Here is a 21005-nt window from a genome sequence, read left to right as displayed (position 1 = left end):
TCACAGTATCACAATATCTTTACAGTGCAGAAGGAGGACATTCGGCCCATGGAGCCTGTACTGGCTATCTGAAATAGCTTTCCACCTAGTCCCACTCCCCTGCCTTATCCCCGTCACCTTGCACATTTCCTCTTTCATTGGGCAGAATTTAATGGGGCCATCGAGAGTGGGAATATGGTGGGCGGAGTGACTTAATCAGGCAGGAACCGAAATCTCATCTTCCCGATGGCGGAAGGTGGTGACATCATGGATTTGTCACTGGACTCACATCCCCGAGACCCAGGGTAATGCTCTGGGAACCCAGGTTCAAATCCCACAATGGCAGATGGTGAGCTGACAGGGCTGTAGTGGAGGGAAGTGAGGGGGTCCCAGGATCTGACTGGGCTGTGGGGGAGGGGAGTGAGGGTGTCCCCTGAGGTAATTGGATGGTGGGAGAGGGGAGTGAGGGGGTTTCCAAGGGGATTAAATGAAACTATGAGGGTTTGAATGGTGGGCGGGGTGGGGTGGGGGGGGGGGGGGAGTGTGACAGCCCCAAACGGGGGGTGAATTCTTCGCTTGAAAAAATAAAATTCCTTTTCTGAAATTTGTGACCCCAGTTGAGCTGCTCCCGGCTGTGGAGCTGGCATGTTTTGTCCCGGGGTCTTTTATAACCTGCCCCATCCTGCAAATTAATCACCTGACAGTGTTCGGGCATTTCCTGCCGACCCCCAACGCCTGATCACACCTGCCCCACGTGCCCACCGTGTGATCACACCTGCCCCAAGTGCCCACCGTGTGATCACACCTGCCCCACGTGATCACACCTGCCCCACGTGCCCACCGTGTGATCACACCTGCCCCACGTGCCCACCGTGTGATCACACCTGCCCCACGTGCCCACCGCTGGCTCTTTACATTTTAATTGGTCTGGTGTCCACACCGGCTCTCGACACGCAAACGGAATTGGCCTCACTCCCACTCCCACCAATGGGACCCAGGCTACGCCTATTAAATTCCGCCCAGTGTGTCTGACCGTACGAGATGTGGAAAAGGTTTCCGTTTAGGACAAATGCAGCAAATCAAATATTCATCCCACCCCGAGAGAGGGAAAAACCAGAGAAAAAGACAGAAGGAGATCGAGACTCAGTTAAATAGAGAAAAATGAAATATTTCCCACCCTTAATGTCTCTCTATTCCAGTCCAATCTTCAGCGCTGGGGAAATAATTTCAGAGTAAATCAGGCAGCTCAAGAATCGAACCCAAATGGTGACACAAAGGAAAGGAGAAAAGTCCGGAATGAGCTCGGGACCTTTCGATTTTCAGTCTAACCCCCCTCCCAACTGAGCTCTGTAAGGGGCTATTCAAGCAAGGGGTTTGGAAGTGGGTGAAGGGGCGGAGAGACGGTGGGAGTGAGAGGGACAGTGAGTTGGCCGTGGTCAATAGAAGGTCAGGAATGAAGGTCAGAGGAACAGAACAGGCTGGAAACATAGAAAAAGTGAGGAGCCGAGGCTGTGAGAAAGAGAGAGTAAAGGACAGGCTTGTTCAGTTGGTTGGGGTGTGGGGTTTATAATAACCGGGATCTGGGTTTGATCCTCTCCCAGCTCAGAGGGAATTGGACCAACATTCTGTCTGTACAATTATAGAATGATGCAAGGAAGCAGGAGGCCATTTGACATCTCACAGGCAATCTCCAACTTGGAATTCCTCAGCAGAGAGTTGAAGAAATGTTTGATCAAAATGAAATTCAACAACAGGATCAGACAGTCTCCCCTTGTTACCTCACAATAGCACCTCGCTGTTAAAGACTGAACTTTATTTCAGTTCATCTGTACTTGATGTACAATGCGGATCAGTGGGATTTCTGACCCATCCCTCCCTTCACAATCCATTAGTGTTGAGAAAGCAATTGGGGAATGTTATACACATGTTGTGTTCTATCTGTTTTTATAAACACTTGAATGTATTTCATGCCATGCCCAACACTATGGGGTTTCCCCTGGTGTGTGAATGAAACTCAGTCAAGCATTGATAATGGCCACAGCTGTCCAAACAATTGACTGTTCTCTGGGAAGTAAGGGGGCAGGTGGTTAAATTTTTCTCAAGGGTAGTTTTTCTTTCATGTGTGTAAACCAATATTTTCTTTTATCAGCCAGAGCCATTTAAATCACAGTAGAAAAGATGACAGCGTAGGCTGACAGGACATTTTGTAACATGTTTCACTGGATTATGGTACTTTCTCCATTGGAAAAACACCATGATGCATGTGAACAAATTCACAAGGCTGGTCAATGTTAGGCTCAACTCACCTTTAAAAGACAGATCCTTATGATGAATCACTGCATCCAAAACACATTGAAATTACAATGCAGCATCTAATAGGGATATTTAAAAGTGTGAAAAGACTTTATACTTCCCTTTCAGAATGTTCCAGACTCCTCAGCAGGCTTTCCATTTTCTTCACGAACTCTCAAACCTGATGTGTTTTTAATGTGTTTCCAAAACCCCCGCCCCCCCCGAATGGAAATGGTGTGTGGGCGGAAATCCGATTTCACCCCCATTTTAAATGGGGAAACTGACCTCAGCCGGGGAGAGGGGGGGCGGTATTTTTCACACTCGGCGTTCCTGACCCACAAAAAAACCTGAGGAAAATGACATGGGCTCGGGAATGCAGAGGAAAATGGGATTGAAAATAAGCAGCGTGGCCATTCACACACTGAAACATGTCTCCGAACCCAGAGAGAAATTCAGCCCAGATAGAGAAATAGAGAGAGAGAGAGAGAGATGGAGGTAAAGAGGGACAGAGACAGATTGCGAGAGAGAGACATGGAGGGAAATGAGGGATAGAGACAGATTTAGAGGGAGAGAGTCAGACATGGAGGCAAAGAGGGATAGAGAGAGAGGTTGTCAGGGACAGACAGATTTAGTGCTCTGTAGACAGATTCAAAGTAAAAGACAGAGAGAGACAAAGATTTTGAGAAAGGAAGTGTGACAGTGGGTGTGAGACAGAGACAAAGAGAGAGAAAAACAGAAAGAGACAGAAACAGATCGAGGGAGCAAAAGGGAGACAGAGAGATGTATGTCAGTAAATTGTTGTATTAATGCTGTTGCCTTCTTCCTTTCCTTCCCAAATTCCGACTGACTGTTCTCTATAAATATCCGGAGTCTCTGGATGTCCCTTTCACTCCCCTGACTGTTACTGAACCGGTTTAAGAGGTGATGCACTCTTCCCCCCTTTTCCGGGACAGTGATCGTGTCCCAGGCAGTCGGGTGGGAACGGAAGGTGAAGTGAAGAAAGAAAATGGAAGTGAAGCTGATGATTAAATAAAAACAAAATCCCGCAGCTGCTGGAAAACTTGTATAAAAACAGAAAATGCTAGAAAACAAAACTCTCGATGGTTTCTTGTGGTGTGGACAGACATTTTATTTGTCTCTTTGGCGCTGCTTTTTCTTCTTCTTTCTCTGTGTGGGCCATCTCAATGCCTCGGAGGCTGAGGAAGAGCGTTCCTGTGGTGAGAAGGTGGTTTACTGGTTCGCCCACATCTGCTTTTTGTTGTCTATGGTGAGAGGCTGCTCCCAGGGTCCAGCATCTCTTGTGGGTGTGACGTGCTGGCTGGAAGCTGCAGTGTGTGCGCCGTGGGGTTTGTGTTGAATAATAAAATACATCTACAGGTCAACTAAGGGTTAAATAGTTAGCACCATAGTGGAACACTACAGCACAGTTCCCTCTCTCGTTAGCACCATAGTGGAATACTACAGCACATTTCCCTCTCTTGTGAGCACCATAGTGGAACACTACAGCACAGTTCCCTCTCTCGTGAGCACCATAGTGGAATACTACAGCATAGTTCCCTCTCTCGTGAGCACCATAGTGGAACACTACAGCACAGTTCCCTCTCTCGTTAGCACCATAGTGGAACACTACAGCACAGTTCCCTCTCTCGTTAGCACCATAGTGGAATACTACAGCACAGTTCCCTCTTTTGTTCTAGCAGGCACACCTGCAGCTGCCTGCTAATTGAGCAGGAGGGGAGAAAGGGGAGTGTCATGGGCAGGCTTCCTGGAGTCCTTGAGACGGAGCTGGGATGTCTGCCCCCAACACAAGGAGACAGGATCCAGCAATGATCATCTGTTCTCTAGCGTGTACACCCACTAGCACTAAAGATAAGGTCAAGCATGGTTATCTATTCTCTGTCTCACTTTTTATTATTACGTGAGCTTCCCCCAATATCCTGTATAGTCATAAATTAGAATAGACTAATTGTGTGACAATGATTCTCAATGTAATTGATCATTGAAAGTTAGACAGTCTTATCACCTTCAAGCTCTTTGATATGTACAACTTCTACTATAAATATGTGTGTGCTCTGATCCTTCCTCAGAGTGTCAGCTAGCTACCTTGTATGCTACTGGGCTCTCCGTGATATCACGATTAATAAAGGCTTCCGAGACAAACCTCCTGGGTCTGAGTGTTCACTCTGATTTCCGCGACAAATTGGCGACGAGGATGGGATCCGACTGATGCCCAGTAACCTCTTACGTTGGAGAGGTGATTGAAATCCTGGGCCGTCAGATCTCTAAAAAAGAACCCTCGCGGAAAAAAGAGAGGAATAACTCTCCTAAGTTAGGGAGAGTACGAACTGCATCCTAGCTGAGAGGGGGATTGCAGTGAATTATCGTCCCAGCTGAAAGGGGGACTGCGAGTAAAAGGGTAGCTACCGACCAAAGAGACTTAAGTGACCCAAAGAATCGGAGGACTTGTTAAGGAACTCTTAAACACCGGTGAGTGCATAGGGTAGGAAACGCGCCGCTCTGGTAATTGTGTTTTCTTTTCAGAAAAATGGGAGGTCGCAACAGCAGAGCGGACTCTGCCACTCCCCCCGCTTCACAAAGTACTAAGAACAAACCGAAACCGGCGAAACCGGAGCTTAAATCAGGAACTTTGAAGATGGGCAAGAAAAGGGAATGAAAAATGGATGGAGGTAAAAAAAAAGTAGTAGTAGTATACCCAGGGGTTCGAGTCCCATGGAGGTGAAAAGTAAGTAATTTCTGTGTTTTCCGAGACAAACCTCCTGGGTCTGAGTGTTCACTCCGATTTCCGCGACAGTTTGTGTTGACCAGTTGAACCATCATCGGATTTGGAGGTAGAGGCTTCTCAGACTGCTGGTCACTCTCTTGTACCACATCTAATGGAGGTGCCATGGTAATCTCGTGGGCGGTAGGTTGGTCTGACCACTTTTCTGGGACCCACGATGATAGTGGACAAACCGGCTCCACAAAGAGAGAAGAGAGATGGAAGGTGAAGTCCGAGTCTGAATACTCTTCAGTGTTTGAACGCTCAGGACCGTGCAGTTCTGGCTGGCCAATGACAGCTGTGGTCTTGACACCCTCCGCCCTCTGGACGAGATCCAGGACCTCGCAGATATCCCTGCTCAGGAGAGAGAAAGGCTGGTTACAGGTGACAGACATCAGCTCAAAGATCTGTTTGCTGCCATACCTCAGTGGTTCCAGGATCATTCTGATAACCGGGAGTCGGACTCCTCCTGCCCCGGAGAGTGGAGTGTCCGTCGTTCGAAACCAGAGGTCTTTGAGCCGCGGTTCCTTGTCTGACAGGACAGGAACTGAATCAAATTCAAAATTTGTCAGTTGTCCATTTACCAGAAGGTCAGCTTCCAAAATGAAGAACCACAACCTTTGACCTCACCCAAGAAGCATGGCTGTGGGTCTTCTGGGATTTCGGACACGGCCTCATGGATGACCTTTGGCCTCTCTGTGGGGGGCTGGGATTTTGAGCTGCAGAATTTACCAAAGTGTCCGTGTCTGTTCCAGGGGGAGCTTTGGACCCGACTGGCAGGACACTGATCTCTCCTGTGAGGGGTTCACACCGCAGCGTTGGCAAGGACACTCTGCTGGGCAGCTCAGGAGTTGCTTTCCTTTTTTTTGGAAAAATATATTTCATTCATAAAATATCTGGAAGAACATTACAAAACATTTCTAAATCGCCCTCACAAAAAGTACAATTAAATTCAACTTTCACACATGGATCACGAGTTGCTTCAATACGATCAATGAATATTACAACCATTTCAATCTGGTCATTACAGACAATCAGACAATGGGATTGGAGTTATCAACATCCAAATGACTTTGACAGTCTGCTCGGGGAACCATCCCACAGGATCCACCCTCTCCTTTTCCCTCAAGGCCTCTAAGACGTTACGTGCTGACCACTGCCTGATGGATTTGTGGTCAAAGGTGTTTCTCTGCATAACTTTTTCAACGAGGGACAGGTGGTACGGCACGGTCCAACTACTTGGAGCGTTCCGCGGCAGCGTGGCCAGACCCATCCTTCGCAACACCGGGGACAGGTAGAACCTCAGCACGTAGTGACACTTGGTGTTTGCGTACTGAGGGTCTACACACCGCTTAATGCAGCCACACACAAAGGTGGCCATCAGTATGAGGGTGATGTTGGGCACGTTTTTTCCCCCTTTATCTAGAGGCTTGTACATCGCGTCCCTGCGGACACGATCCATTTTCAACCTCCAGATAAAGTGAAAGATGGTTCGGGTGATCACCATCGCGCAGGAGTCTGGAACGGGCCAGACCTGCGACACGTACAGCAACAGCGAGAGTGCCTCACACCTGATGACCAGGTTCTTACCCGCAAAGGAGAGGGAGCGTCGCTCCCACATGCCCAGTTTTCGTTTCACCAGAGACACTCGCTCCTTCCAGTTTCTAACGCATGCCCCGGTCCCTCCGAACCATATCCCCAGCACCTTTAGGCCATCAGCCCTGACGGTGAAGGGGACAAAGGATCTGTCAGCCCAGTTCCCAAAGAGCATGGCCTCGCTCTTCCCACGATTTACCTTGGCTCCCGAGGCCAGTTCGAACTGGTCGCACATGTGGATCAGTGTGCGCACCGACAGTGGATCCGAGCAGAAGACGGCGACATCGTCCATGTACAGGGAGGCTTTTACCTGAGTGCCTCCACTGCCTGGGATCGTCACTCCTCTTATGCCCGGATCATTCCTGATGGACTCGGCAAAGGGTTCTATGCAACACACAAACAGGACAGGGGAGAGAGGGTAGCCTTGCCTGACTCCAGATTTAATAGGAAAGCTATCTGATTCCCACCCATTGTTTAAGACTGCGCTACTGATGTTAGTGTAGAGCAGTTGGATCCAATTGCGAATTCCGTCCCCAAACCCCATTTTGGAGAGCACATCCACCATGTAGGTGTGCGATATTCTGTCAAAGGCCTTCTCCTGATCCAAGCTGATGAGGCAGGTATCCACACCCCTGTCCTGTACATAGGCAATCGTATCCCTGAGCAGCGCCAGGCTGTCAGAGATCTTCCTGCCTGGCACAGAGCAGGTCTGGTCAGGGTGAATCACCAATTCCAGAGCGGATTTGACCCGGTTGGCGATGACCTTGGACAGAATCTTATAGTCCACATTCAACAGTGAAATGGGTCGCCAATTTCTAATTTCCTCCCTTTCCCCCTTGTGCTTGTAGATGAGGGTGATGATGCCTTTCCTCATGGATTCTGACATACTACCGGCCAGGAGCATACTCTCGTACACTCCTAGCAGGTCTGGGCCGATCAAGTCCCACAGAGCCGAATACAACTCCGCCGGCAAGCCGTCGCTTCCGGGAGTTTTACTCTTCTCGAAGGACTCAAGGGCCTTAGTCAGTTCATCAGGAGTTAGCGGTTTGTCCAGGCTCTCCCGTGTACTGTTGTCTAAGACCTCTGTGATAGAGGACAGGAAGCACTGGGAGGCTGTGCTGTCTGTGGGCTTCACATCATACAATCCGGCATAAAAGGATTTGCTGATCCTCAAAATGTCGGACTGCGATGACTTTACTGAGCCGTCTTCTTCCTTCAGGCTGCTGATCACAGAGCTCTCTCTGTGTACCTTTTGGAAGAAGAAACGTGAGCACGTCTCATCCTGCTCCACGGAGCGGACTCTGGAACGGAAGATGATCTTGGAGGCCTCCGAGGCAAAGAGCGAGGCTTGCTGGCTCTTCACCTCTTGGAGTTCCTCCTTGACATCGACCCCCATCGACTGCAGTTGGAGCAGGTCCTGCATGTTTTTCTGGAGTTCAGACATTTCCCTCTGTTCCTTTCTAGCTTTCTGGGTGCCTTTGAGGATGAAAAACCTTTTGATGTTTCCCTTGATCGCTTCCCACCAGTGTGTCAGGGACTCAAAGAGGGGTTTCACGGTTCTCCAAACTTTGTAATCCCTCTTGAGCTCCTCAATGTTCTCTGGGGTCAGCAGTTGCACGTGTAGCTTCCGTGCCCCCCTGCACACCCTCAGGTCTTCCTCTAAGTGGCAGTCCGCCAGTAGGAGGCAGTGGTCAGAGAAGAACAACCACTTGACGTCGGTGGATCTGACTGTGAATGCACGGGACACAAACAGGAAGTCTATCCTGGAACGGATGGACCTGTCTGGCCGCGACCAGGTGTATCTACGCTGCGCTCGGTCTGCAGAGTTGCTGAAGACATCGTGCAAGGTCTTGAGCGTGACCTTCACCTGGCGTTTGCTGGTCCAAATCCCGAAGGCGTCTCTAACCTCGGTGCAGCTCCCAACCTTGTCGACGTACCTGGTGAGGAAGGTGAGCACGTCGGCGACAGGGACGTGGGGGTTGTAGAGATGCACCGTCACCACACGGTCCCGTTGCACCGGCAGAGCAAAGAGCGGCTCCACCCTCAGGATCTTCATCTCCGGCTGGTGTCTCTTCTCCTCAAACACCTTCAGGAACTTGACGCAAGCTGCCACACGCTTGAAAGTCATGTCGAAATGTCCAGCGCTGGGGAAGTCTCGCAGGGAGTAGATCTCCTCCGCTTCAAATCCACACGCCTTCAACAGGATCCGCTTGATGAGGAAGGCCCGATCCATGGGTGCTCCCCCTTCACTGTCCTTCACCGTGACCTGAACGGTGTTACGTACCCCCTGGTTTGGGGCTCCTTTGGTTTTAGCCATCGCTTCACTACAACTGATCTTAGCCAAAAGGCCGAGAAGCGATAACCCAGAAACCCATGCGCCCGTCCCGTCTTCCTCGGCCTCCGGCTTCACCGTCCGTTTTGCTGCGTGTGTCCGAACACGGGCTGAAGATCCGACAGCCAGCATTGAGCATCAGGACGTTTCTTGCTTGATGCTGCCTCCCTGAAGCAGCGCCTGCAACAGCCTCAAAACCCAACAGGGGGCATCGTCCAGTCCCGGGCTCCGCCCTGACAAGCAGCACAAGTGCACACCAGCAGCAGCCCTGCAGTTGCACCAAAATCCAACAGGAGGCATCACTCAGTCTGGCACCAATGAGCCTGTCCTGCCACTCAGCACAAGTTCAGTTCAACCAGATCAATGATGGAAAGCAGGACAATGCTCTGAATGACTTTTTCTTCTTTTCAGTTTCCCTTTCACCCTGTAGAGGGCAAAACTGCACCATTCCTGAAGACGCTGCAATACCAGGTCAATGTGTGGAATGGACGGAGAAAGATCCTGTTCCATCTCCCTGCTCCAAAAATCAATTTAATATACGGTCCCCAGATAAGGGACGTATCAGATATTAAACTGATAAGAACAGATTTTTTTTTTGAAAAATATACTTTATTCATAAAATATCTGGAAGAACATTACAAACATTTCAAAATCACCATCACAAAACTACAATCAGATTCAACTTTTACACATGGATCACAAGGTGCATCAATACAATCAATGAATATTACAATCATTTCAATATGGTCAATGCAGACATTCAGACAAAGGTATTGGAGTTATCAACATACATCATGTTGCTCTCTGAGGTGCTTCAATACAATTATAATACAATTAGTATTCAATGCAGACATTCATTTTGAGCTGTACAGCCCGAGGGGCTCTCAACATTTCCCAGTCCCTCGGTGCACTGTCGCAGAAAGGTCTTAGACAGCGACCCTTCCCCATTGCGCCTTTGCGGTGGCTGCCCCAAGCTTTAGTGCATCCCTCAGCACGTAGTCCTGGACTTTGGAATGTGCCAGTCTGCAACACTCAGTCGGGGACAACTCTTTGCGCTGGAAGACCAACAAGTTTTGGGCAGACCAAAGAGCGTCTATCACCGACGTCCAGACCTTCTTTGCAAAGGCACAATCCACAAGGAGGTGAACAACGGTCTCGTCCCCACCACAGCCACCTCGAGGGCAACGTGCAGAGGGGGTGAGACTCCTGCCGTGTTGCGGAATCCCTCCCCAAATCCCATTTTGAGATACTTCCACCATTTTTGTCCAGACTCTTCCATGTACTGTCATCAAAGCCCTTTGTAATGGAGGACAGGAAGGACTGGGACTCCTTACTGTCTGTGGGCTTCACGTCATACAATCCGAAATAAAAGGATTTGCTGATCCTCAAAATGTCGGACTGCGATGACTTTACTGAGCTGTCTTCTTCCTTCAGGCTGCTGATCACAGAGCTCTCTCTGTGTACCTTTTGGAAGAAGAAGTGTGAGCACGTCTCATCCTGCTCCACGGAGCGGACTCTGGAATGGAAGATGATCTTGGAGGCCACTGAGGCAAAGAGCGAGGCTTGCTGGCTCTTCACCTCTTGGAGTTCCTCCTTGACATCGACCCCCATCGACTGCAGCCGCAGCAGATTCTGCATGTTTTCTTGAATCAGGACATTTCCCTCTGTTCCTTTCTAGCCTTCTGGGTGCCTTTGAGGATGAAAAACCTCTTGATATTTCCCTTGATCGCTTCCCACCAGTGTGTCAGGGACTCAAAGAGGGGTTTCACGGTTCTCCAACCTTTGTAATCCCTCTTGAGTTCCTCAATGTTCTCTGGGCTCAGCAGTTGCACGTTTAGCTTCCATGCCCCCCTACCCACCCTCTGGTCTTCCTGTAAGTGGCACTCACCCAGTAGGAGGCAGTGGTCAGAGAAAAACAACGGCTTGACGTTGGTGGATCTGACTGCGAACGCTTGGTACACAAACAGGAAGTCTATCCTGGAACAAATGGACCCGTCTGGCCGCGACCAGGTGTATCTACGCTGCGCTCCGTCTGCAGGGTTGCTGAAGACGTCGTGCAGCTTGGCATCCTTAACTGTTTCCATCAGGGACCTGGACTTGGCGTCCAATGTTCTGTCGGCCCTGCCGGATCGTCCATCCGCATCGATGATGCAGTTGAAATCACCGCCCAGAATGACCGGCCTGGAGGTCACCAGCAGCAGTGGGAGCTGCTGATAAACCTCCAGCCGCTCGGCCTTTTGTGCCGGGGTGAACACGTTAATTAACCGGAGTGGAGCGTTCTTGTACGTTACGTCTGCTACGAGGAGGCGCCCACCCACCACCTCCTTAACCTCGGAGACGGTGAAGTTGCCTCCCTGCAGCAGAATACCCAGGCCGGAGAAACGAGAGTCGTTTCCGCCCGACCAGATTGATGGCCCATGGGACTACCATCTTAACCATTGCCTGTAGGAGCTGAGGTGCGGTATCGCACTCTCCTGCAGAAACAACAGGTCAGCTTTGACCTTGGCAAGGTAGTCCAAGGTCGCAACACATCGCGTAGTAGGTTTAATGCTACATACATTTATGGATACAATCTTTAAACCCATTTTAAAGCATTTAGTCTCTTACCAAACCTGTTGTCTCTGAGAGTCCCAGACCTTTGGTCTGCTCCTGCATACCCATAGTGTTCACAAATTGCGTCACTTTGGATGGACTGAGGAAACTGTCCTGAACCTCCCCATTGGAGATGTTCTGCTCAGGTGGCATCTAGGGGTTCGTGAAGAGAATGGGATTTGAAATGTCCTCTGTTGGAGAAGCTTCTCCAATCCTCTCCCCCTCTGGGGTGTTGTTGCTCCCGGCTTCCCGGAGCTGGGGTGCGCTGAGCGCTTCACTGCTCCCAGATTGCTGGGGCTGGGGTGCGCTGGCCTCTTCGGGTTGTAGGCAAAGTCGGGGTGCGCTGGTCTCCTCATTGTCTCCAATATTCTGGAGCTCGGGTGTCTCGTCCTCCAACTCCCTAGAGCTTTGCCGCTTCTTCTGCAGGTGCCGCCCCGGCACATCTTCGTCCGAAGAGCAGCTGCCCTTTTCATCCGTATCGGATGGGAGACACTTCTTGCCACTTGTCTGGGAAGTGGCTTGGTCCCTTCTTAGCCCCTTCTTCCTTTTGGCTCTCTTCACCAGCTGCCACTTCCCCGGCTGATTTTCCGCTGCTTTCTCCTCCTCCATTGATTCGCTCTCCTGAGGAGTGGGAGGTTCAGGGGCAGTGCTGTTGATTGGCTATCTGCTGCCTCAATCTTTTCCTCCACCTTGTCTCTCTCTGTGTCCTCCTTTGTCCCGTTGTTCTCACTGGGGGCCATGGTGGTTGGAGTGTTGCAAGTGTCCTTGGTAGTAGTGACACGAAGCATTTCTTCTGCTTCCCCCTCATTGGCTTTGGCTGCCCGTGCATAAGTGAGGCAGCGTTTGGGGCAGGTCCTGTAGAGGTGACCTGCCTCGCCACACAGGTTGCAGCACTTAGTCTGTTTGCAGTCCTTTGTCTGGTGCCCTTCCTGTTTGCAGTTCTTGCAGAGGGCGGCGCTGCAGTTGGCCGCCACATGACCAGACTTGCCGCATGAGCGACAAAGTTTGGGTTGTCCAGCGTAGACAAGGTAGCTACGGCTTCTCCCGATAGCAAAGCTGGAAGGAGGGTGGAAGACGACTCCCTTACCGTCAGTCTTGAGCGTGATCTTAAACTGACGTTTGCCTGTCCAGATCCCGAAGGCGTCTCTAACCTCGGTGCAGCTCCCAACCTTGTCGACGTACCTGGTGAGGAAGGTGAGCACGTCGGCGACAGCGACGTGGGGGTTGTAGAGATGCACCGTCACCACACGGTCCCGTTGCAACGGCAGAGCAAAGAGCGGCTCCACCGTCAGGATCTTCATCTCCAGCTGGTCTCCATCTCCTCGAACACCTTCAGGAACTTGACGCAGGCAGCAACATTCCTGAAGGTCACGTAGAAATATCCAGCGCTGGGGAAGTCTCGCAGGGAGTAGATCTCCTCCGCTTCAAATCCACACGCCTTCAACAGGATCCGCTTGATGAAGAAGGCCCGATCCATGGGTGCTCCTCCTTCACTGTCCTTCACCGTCACCCGAACAGTGTTACGTACCCCCTGGTTTGGGGCTCCTTTGGTTTTAGCCATCGCTTCACTACAACTGATCTTAGCCAAAAGGCCGAGAAGCGATAACCCAGAAACCCATGCGCCCGTCCCGTCTTCCTCGGCCTCCGGCTTCACCGTCCGTTTTGCTGCGTGTGGCCGAATACGGGCTGAAGACGCGACAGCCAGCATTGAGCATCAGGACCTTTCTTGCTTGATGCTGCCTCCCTGAAGCAGCGCCTGCAACAGCCTCAAAACCCAACAGGGGGCATCGTCCAGTCACAGGTTCCGCCCTGACAAGCAGCACAAGTGCACACCAGCAGCAGCCCTGCAGTTGCACCAAAATCCAAAAGGGGGCATCACTCAGATATAAAAACAAAAACCTGCGGATGCTGGAAATCCAAAACAAAAACAGAATTACCTGGAAAAACTCAGCAGGTCTGGCAGCATCGGCGGAGAAGAATAAAGTTGACGTTTTGAGTCCTCATGACCCTTCAACAGAACTGAGTAAAACTAGGAGAGGGGTGAAATATAAGCTGGTTTAAGGTGGGGGGGTGGGTGGGGAGAAGTCGGCGGGGGGGATGTGGTTGTAGGGACAAGCAAGCAGTGATAGGAGCAGATAACCAAAAGATGTCAGAGACAAAAGAACAAAGAGGTGTTGAAGGTGGTGATATTATCGAAGAGAATGTGCTAATGGATGGGAGGACACACAAGGTACAGCTCTAGTGGGGGTGGGGTGGGGTGAAATAAGACTAACAGGGCATAAAAGGTATAAATTTAAAAATAATGGAAATAGGTGGGAAAAGAAAAATCTATATAAATTATTGGAAAAAACAAAAGGGAAGGGGAAGAAATGGAAAGGGGGTAGGGATGGAGGAGGGAGTTCAAGATCTAAAGTTGTTGAACTCAATATTCAGTCCGGAAGGCTGTAAAGTGCCTAGTTGGAAGATGAGGTGCTGTTCCTCCAGTTTGTGTTGGGCTTCACTGGAACAATGCAGCAAGCCAAGGACGGACATGTGGGCAAGAGAGCAGGGTGGAGTGTTAAAATGGCAAGCGACGGGGAGGATTGGGTCATTCTTGCGGACAGACCGCAGGTGTTCTGCAAAGCGGTCGCCCAGTTTACGTTTGGTCTCTCCAATGTAGAGGAGACCGCATTGGGAGCAACGAATGCAGTAGACTAAGTTGGGGGAAATGCAAGTGAAATGCTGCTTCACTTGAAAGGAGTGTTTGGGCCCTTGGACGGCGAGGAGAGAGGAAGTGAAGGGGCAGGTGTTGCATCTTCTGCGTATGCGTGGGGAGGTGCCGTAGGTGGGGGTTGAGGAGTAGGGGGAGATAGAGGAGTGGACCAGGGTGTCCCGGAGGTAACAATCCCTACGGAATGCCGCCGGGGGGGGTGAAGGGAAGATGTGTTTGGTGGTGACATCATGCTGGAATTGGCAGAAATGGCGGAGGATGATCCTTTGAATGCGGAGGCTGGTGGGGTGATAAGTGAGGACAAGGGGGACCCTATCATGTTTCTGGGAGGGAGGAGAAGGTGTGAGGGCGGATGTGCGGGAGATGGGCCGGACACGGTTGAGGGCCCCGTCAACGAGGGTGGAAAACCTCGGTTAAGAAAGAAGGAGGACATGTCAGAGGAACTGTTTTTGAAGGTAGCATCATCAGAACAGATGCAATGGGGCCAAGGAACTGAGAGAATGGGATGGAGTCCTTACAGGAAGCGGGGTGTGAGGAGAATGTAGGCAAGGTAGCTGTGGGAGTCCGTAGGCTTGTAATGGATATTGGTGGACAGTCTATCACCAGAAATTGAGACAGAGAGGTCAAGGAAGGGAAGGGAAGTGTCAGAGATGGACCATGTGAAAATGATGGAGGGGTGGAGATTGGAAGCAAAATTAATAAATTTTTCCAGGTCCCGACGAGAGCATGAAGCAGCACCGAAGTAATCATCGATGTACCGGAGAAAGAGTTGTGGGAGGGGGCCGGAGTAGGTCTGGAACAAGGAATGTTCCACATACCCCATAAAGAGACAGGCATAGCTGGGGCCCATGCGGGTACCCATTGCCACACCTTTTATTTGGAGGAAGTGAGAGGAGTTAAAGGAGAAATTAAAGTGAAAGGGGGCATCACTCAGTCTGGCACCAATGAGCCTGTCCTGCCACTTAGCACAAGTTCAGTTCAACCAGATCAATGATGGAAAGCAGGACAATGCTCTGAATGACTTTTTCTTCTTTTCAGTTTCCTTTTCACCCTGTAGAGGGCAAAACTGCACCATTCCTGAAGAAGCTGCAATACGAGGCCGATGTGTGGAGTGGACGGAGAAAGATCCTGATCCATCTCCCTGCTCAAAAAATCAATTTAATATATGGTCCCCAGATAAGGGGACCATCCGTGGAGCAGGATGAGACGTGCTCACGTTTCTTCTTCCAAAAGGTACACAGAGAGAGCTCTGTGATCAGCAGCCTGAAGGAAGAAGACGGCTCAGTAAAGTCATCGCAGTCCGACATTTTGAGGATCAGCAAATCCTTTTATGCCGGATTGTATGACGTGAAACCTTCGGACAGCACGGCCTCCCAGTCCTTCCTGTCCCCTATCACGGAGGTCTTAGACGACAGTACACGGGAGAGCCTGGACAAACCGCTAACTCCTGATGAACTGACTAAGGCCCTTGAGTCCTTCGAGAAGAGTAAAACTCCCGGAAGCGACGGCTTGCCGGCGGAGTTGTATTCGGCTCTGTGGGACTGGATCAGCCCAGACCTGCTAGAAGTGTACGAGAGTATGCTCCTGGCCGGCAGCATGTCAGAATCCATGAGGAAAGGCATCATCACCCTCATCTACAAGCACAAGGGGGAAAGGGAGGAAATTAGAAATTGGCGACCCATTTCACTGTTGAATGTGAACAATAAGATTCTGTCCAAGGTCATTGCCAATCGGGTCAAATCCGCTCTGGAATTGGTGATTCACCCTGACCAGACCTGCTCTGTGCCAGGCAGGAAGATCTCTGACAGCCTGGCGCTGCTCAGGGATACGATTGCCTATGTACAGGACAGGGGTGTGGATACCTGCCTCATCAGCTTGGATCAGGAGAAGGCCTTTGACAGAATATCGCACACCTACATGGGGGATGTGCACTGCAAAATGGGCTTTGGGGAGGGAATTCGAAATTGGATCCAACTGCTCTACACTAACATCAGTAGCACAGTCTCAATCAATGGGTGGGAATCAGATAGCTTTCCGATTAAATCTGGAGTCAGGCAGGGCTGCCCTCTCTCGCCTGTCCTGTCTCCCTGGCAGCGTTTGGGGCAGGTCCTGTAGAGGTGACTTGCCTCGCCACACAGGTTGCAGCACTTGGCCTGTTTGCAGTCTTTTGTCTGGTGCCCTTCCTGTTTGCAGATCTTGCAGAGGGAGGCGCTGCAGTTGGCCGCCACATGACCAGACTTGCCGCATGAGCGACAATGCTTGGGTTGCCCAGCGTAGACCAGGTAGCCCCGGTTTCCCCCGATAGTGAAGCTGGAAGGAGGGTGAAAGATGGCTCCCTTACCGTCGGTCTTTAGCGTGACCTTAAACAGGCGTTTTCCTGTCCAGATCCCCAAATCGTCTCTAACCTCGGTGCAGCTCCCCACCTTATCGACGTACCTGGCGAGGAAGGTGAGCATGTCGGCGACAGCGACGTGGGGGTTGTAGAGATGCACCGTCACCACACGTTCCCGTTGCAACGGCAGAGCAAAGAGCGGCTCCACCGTCAGGATCTTCATCTCCGGCTGGTCTCTCTTCTCCTCGAACACCTTCAGGAACTGGACGCAGTCTGGCACCCGCTTGAACGACACATCAAAACATCCAGCGCTGGGGAAGTCCTGCAGGGAGTAGATCTCCGCAGCTTCAAATCCACACGCCTTCAACAGGATCCTCCTGGTGAAGAAGGGCTGATCCATAGGTGATCCGCCTTCGCTGTCCTTCACCGTGACTCGGACGGTGTTTGATACCCCATGGTATGGGGCTCGATTGGTTATAGCATTTGCTTCACGACCTTGCCCTGGCAGAACCACGATCATGGTCTCTCCCCTGCCAGGTAAGTATTTTCCACCTTGCTCATGCGGCCAACTGCAGTGCCGCCCTCTGCAAGAACTGCAAACAGGAAGGGCACCAGACAAAGGACTGAAAACAGATTAGTATATCTACCAGCTTGTCTTCACTGTGGAAGATCCCCAGTCCCGGGTGCCATGGATCTGAGCATGCATTGGTGGTTCTGTTCTGTCAGCTCCTGTCACTGTGGCTTGGCTGCATCCTTGAGAAGAGATCTTGCTGGAGGCTATTGTTCAAAAACATTTATTTATGTACGATTTACGAAAGGTTAAATAAGGCCAAGGACGTAATTATCCCAGATTTGCACAAAGTGTGGTAGCAGGCGCAAAACTGCTGTTTAACCCGCTGGTTGCATTGGTGGATTTTCGCACACATTAACTATGCAGTCACAGGAAATATGCTGCCTCGCTGGCAGCAGCCTCTGATTTGCTTGGCACGTCTTACCTCACCGCTTCCTCACGCAGGGCGCAATATTTAAACTGCAGCCACATGCAGCATTCTCAACAAAAATCAAAATACCTGGAAAACTCAGCAAGTCTGGCAGCATCTGTGGAGAGGAACACAGTTAACGTTTCGAGTCCGAATGACAGTTCTGTTGAAGAGTCATACGGACTCGAAACGTTAACTGTGCTCCTCTCCGCAGATGCTGCCAGACCTGCTGAGGTTTTCCAGCTATTTTTACTTTTGTTTTGGATTTGCATCATCTGCAGTTTTTTGCTTTTATTGCAGCATTCTCAATGCTTTCAGCCCAGGGCCTGCTCCCGTGGCAACATGGCCCCAAAAGCTGAGAAGAGTGCAGCCCCCTGATTCAGTGACGCATTCCTGGGATACATTCCGGACACTGTGGAGGCCCCACTGCGATGTCCTCTACCCCCACTTGTTGGAGGTTCCGCTGAGATGGCAAGTGTGACTGCCTAAGCGAGACCAACAAGTAGTCCCCTGGCAATGGGAGACTCAGCCGGCAAACAAATCAGGTAAGGCTTTACTGACCAGAGTCTGTCCGCTCCCGGAACGCACACGGGTGCTCGATGTGAGCTGTACACCTCTGCCATAGCCTCACTGTTAGAGAGCAACCAAGAGGGGTCAGGGATCCCGTGGCTACCAACTTGGGGGTTGAGTTCCTGGGGCTGCAAGGGTTGAGAGGGGAAGAGAGAGAGAGGGGGGAGAGAGAGAAAGAGAGAGGGGGGGGAGAGAGAGAGAGAGAGAGAGAGGGAGCCTCAAGTGAATTAAGGAAACAGGTACAGTGCAGGGATCAGCATGGGAGCTGCTGCAGCAAAGAGGGATATTTCCGTCCCTGTTAAGGGAATGCCGGTATATTATATTCACCAAAATTATGGCCCGCACAGTTGCAAATCTTTGGAAAAATGGAACAGAATAACTCGAGATGAGCCCAAGAAGCAATTCCCATTGGAAGGCACTTGGGATCTGATAAATTAGCACGCTTAAGAGGAGCCCTAGAATCAAAAGGGAGTAAAGTGAAACAGCCTCAGTGGGATGTTTATTACAACTGGTATTTCGAAGCCTCAAAGCAACAAGCAGATTCCAAGATGAGAGGACTGCAGGACTCGCATGACAACCTTAAGGAGAAGGTTAAAGCCCTAGAGGGAAACCAAGGTCAGACAGAACGAACCGTGCCCTCCCTGTATCCCCAACTCCCGACGGGATACACGGTTACTAAAAATATTACTTCCAAACAAGATGAGGGTGACGATTGGTCGTACCCGTACCCATTACCGTTCCCCGCTCCACCTCAAGGGGTGAGTGTAGGAGGAGGCCTGGCATCAGCGCTACCCGCGTATGAGGGGCACATTAGATAAAAACAGGATCAGCCGGACTCCACAACAGCCGCCTCACAGCACCCAGGCACTGGGGGCTCATCCTCAGCAGTCACTGGAAGTAAGGGAGATCAAAAGGGACCTGCACTCCAGGCACCAATGAGGGCCTCCCCCGGACCAGATGGGAACCCGGTCCAGGTATACAGGGCTTGGTCCCCCTCTGAGTTAATGGCGATAGCAGAAAGCATGCCCAACCCTAAGGAAAATTACCCGCTGTTTCAGGGAAAGATGGAAATCTTGCGAAAATGCCACCAGCCAAATAAAGAAGATATTGAAGTATTAATGGATGCCTGTTTGGGAACGAACAAATGGAAACAGGTCAAGGACCGAAGTGAGTGGCCGGAGGGACCTACCCCAGGGGCTGAGCTCAATAGCCACTGGGATCGAATCTTGATGGCTGTAAGGGATTGTTACCCCCAGGTTGTAGACTGGTTCAGGATTAATGCTACACAACAGAAACCAGGCAAAGATGTGGGAGATTATGTTGAACGAGTACGAAAAGTGTTTTCAGAATGTTTGGGTCTGAAAGAGGGTGAAGGAGGACCTGCGATGGTTAAGGTTATTGTAAACGGATTGCAACCCGGTATGAAGAATATGTTTTGTACAATTTGCATTGGATGGGAAGCCAAACCCCTGGTTGAGGTAATGAGTGTGTTGCAACATTGCCAACGCCAGAATCAGCATCAGAAACCCCTTAAAAAGACGAACGAGATGCTTATGTAGGCAGGTCCAGTTGAACCTGCTCTGTGCCCACAGTACAGTGGGCGCCAGCAAAGAGGCAGAGGGAGATATAGAGGGAGGCAGAACAGAGATAATTTCAATTGTTATAATTGCGGACAACAGGGACATTGGGCTCGCAATTGCACTCAGCACCGAGCACCTCCCCTCCCTTCCTCCGGGCCATCAGGGATGGCTGCCCCCTTTTACAATGAACAACCCGTTTGGCCAGTCCCAACAACCCCAGCAGTGGCAGCAATGAGGATGCCACCTTCCGAACGAAACATCATCCCTATTGGCTAACATATTACCCTTAGTGAACCCTAAAGAACCCTTAGTTCCCCTTGATGTGAATGGCAACACTGAACAATTCCTCGTGGACACAGGAGTCACATATTCCACCCTTAGAATAGCAGATAATTCAATGATTAAAGCAACGCCAAATTCAGTTCAGGTGGTGGGATTACCTGGGCAGCCGATTTCGTTGCCCGTGTCAGAGCCCCTGCCCTTGACTGTCCAAGGATGGAGTGGAATGTATCAATTCCTCATGGCCACTGAAGTGCCGGTAAATTTTCTGGGAAGGGACCTGTTGTGCAGATTAGGATGCACCATTGTGTGCACCCCAGACGGGATTGAGTTACAAGTCCCAGAAGCAAGTTAAGCTCAAGCCTGTCTGGTTGTGGATCAATGGGAGGACGAGTCCCCTGTTATCTGGTGGTGGAAGGTATTGGAGAAAGATATGTCTGGTCAGATACCAGTTCTAATTCAACAGTTGTTATACGATCCTTGTGTGGGACAGCTGTTCACCTCCTATGACATAGACAGTGAGCGATGGCATTATGGGTTACATTGTACGGCATATTATGATAAGGAAGGCCATGACCAGGACTATGCGATAATGATGACCCCACACGTGGGATCATTCTTCCTTTTGGAAACAGGAAACATTTACGTGGGCCATGAAGGAATAGCCTTACAAATTGACTTACCAGCAAAAGTGAAGCTGCTATTCCATCATGCAGACACATCGGCGCCACACTGCGCATTGTATGTTCACCCCGGCCACTACGCAAAAGAATTGGGACCGACGGTTAAGCGACTTTTGGCTCGGAAGCCCACATACTCAAGGTCAACGCCCGACAGAAGAATCGATGCTTTACCGTACTCCGAGGAACAGATCGTCATTACTTGAAGGAGGATCCCAGCAATGTTTGAGCGCCAACATGATTCGGCCCCGAAAACAGGTCAACAGGAACAGGAATTACTTCTGCAAGTACCAACACGGCTGTG

General features: G+C 50.6%; 1 pseudogene; it reads right to left on the bottom strand.

Annotated features, from left to right (window-relative positions):
* Nucleotides 1–9412: 9412 nt before the first annotated feature.
* On the bottom strand, nucleotides 9413–9584 carry LOC144669182 (U2 spliceosomal RNA; annotated as a pseudogene).
* Nucleotides 9585–21005: the final 11421 nt, after the last annotated feature.

This window comes from Cetorhinus maximus, chromosome 28 (genome assembly GCF_964194155.1).
Source record: "Cetorhinus maximus chromosome 28, sCetMax3.hap1.1, whole genome shotgun sequence".
In the NCBI taxonomy this organism is placed as follows: Eukaryota; Metazoa; Chordata; class Chondrichthyes; order Lamniformes; family Cetorhinidae; genus Cetorhinus; species Cetorhinus maximus.
The sequence above is the reverse complement of the archived record's forward strand: the minus strand, read 5'-3'. Positions and strand labels throughout refer to the sequence as shown.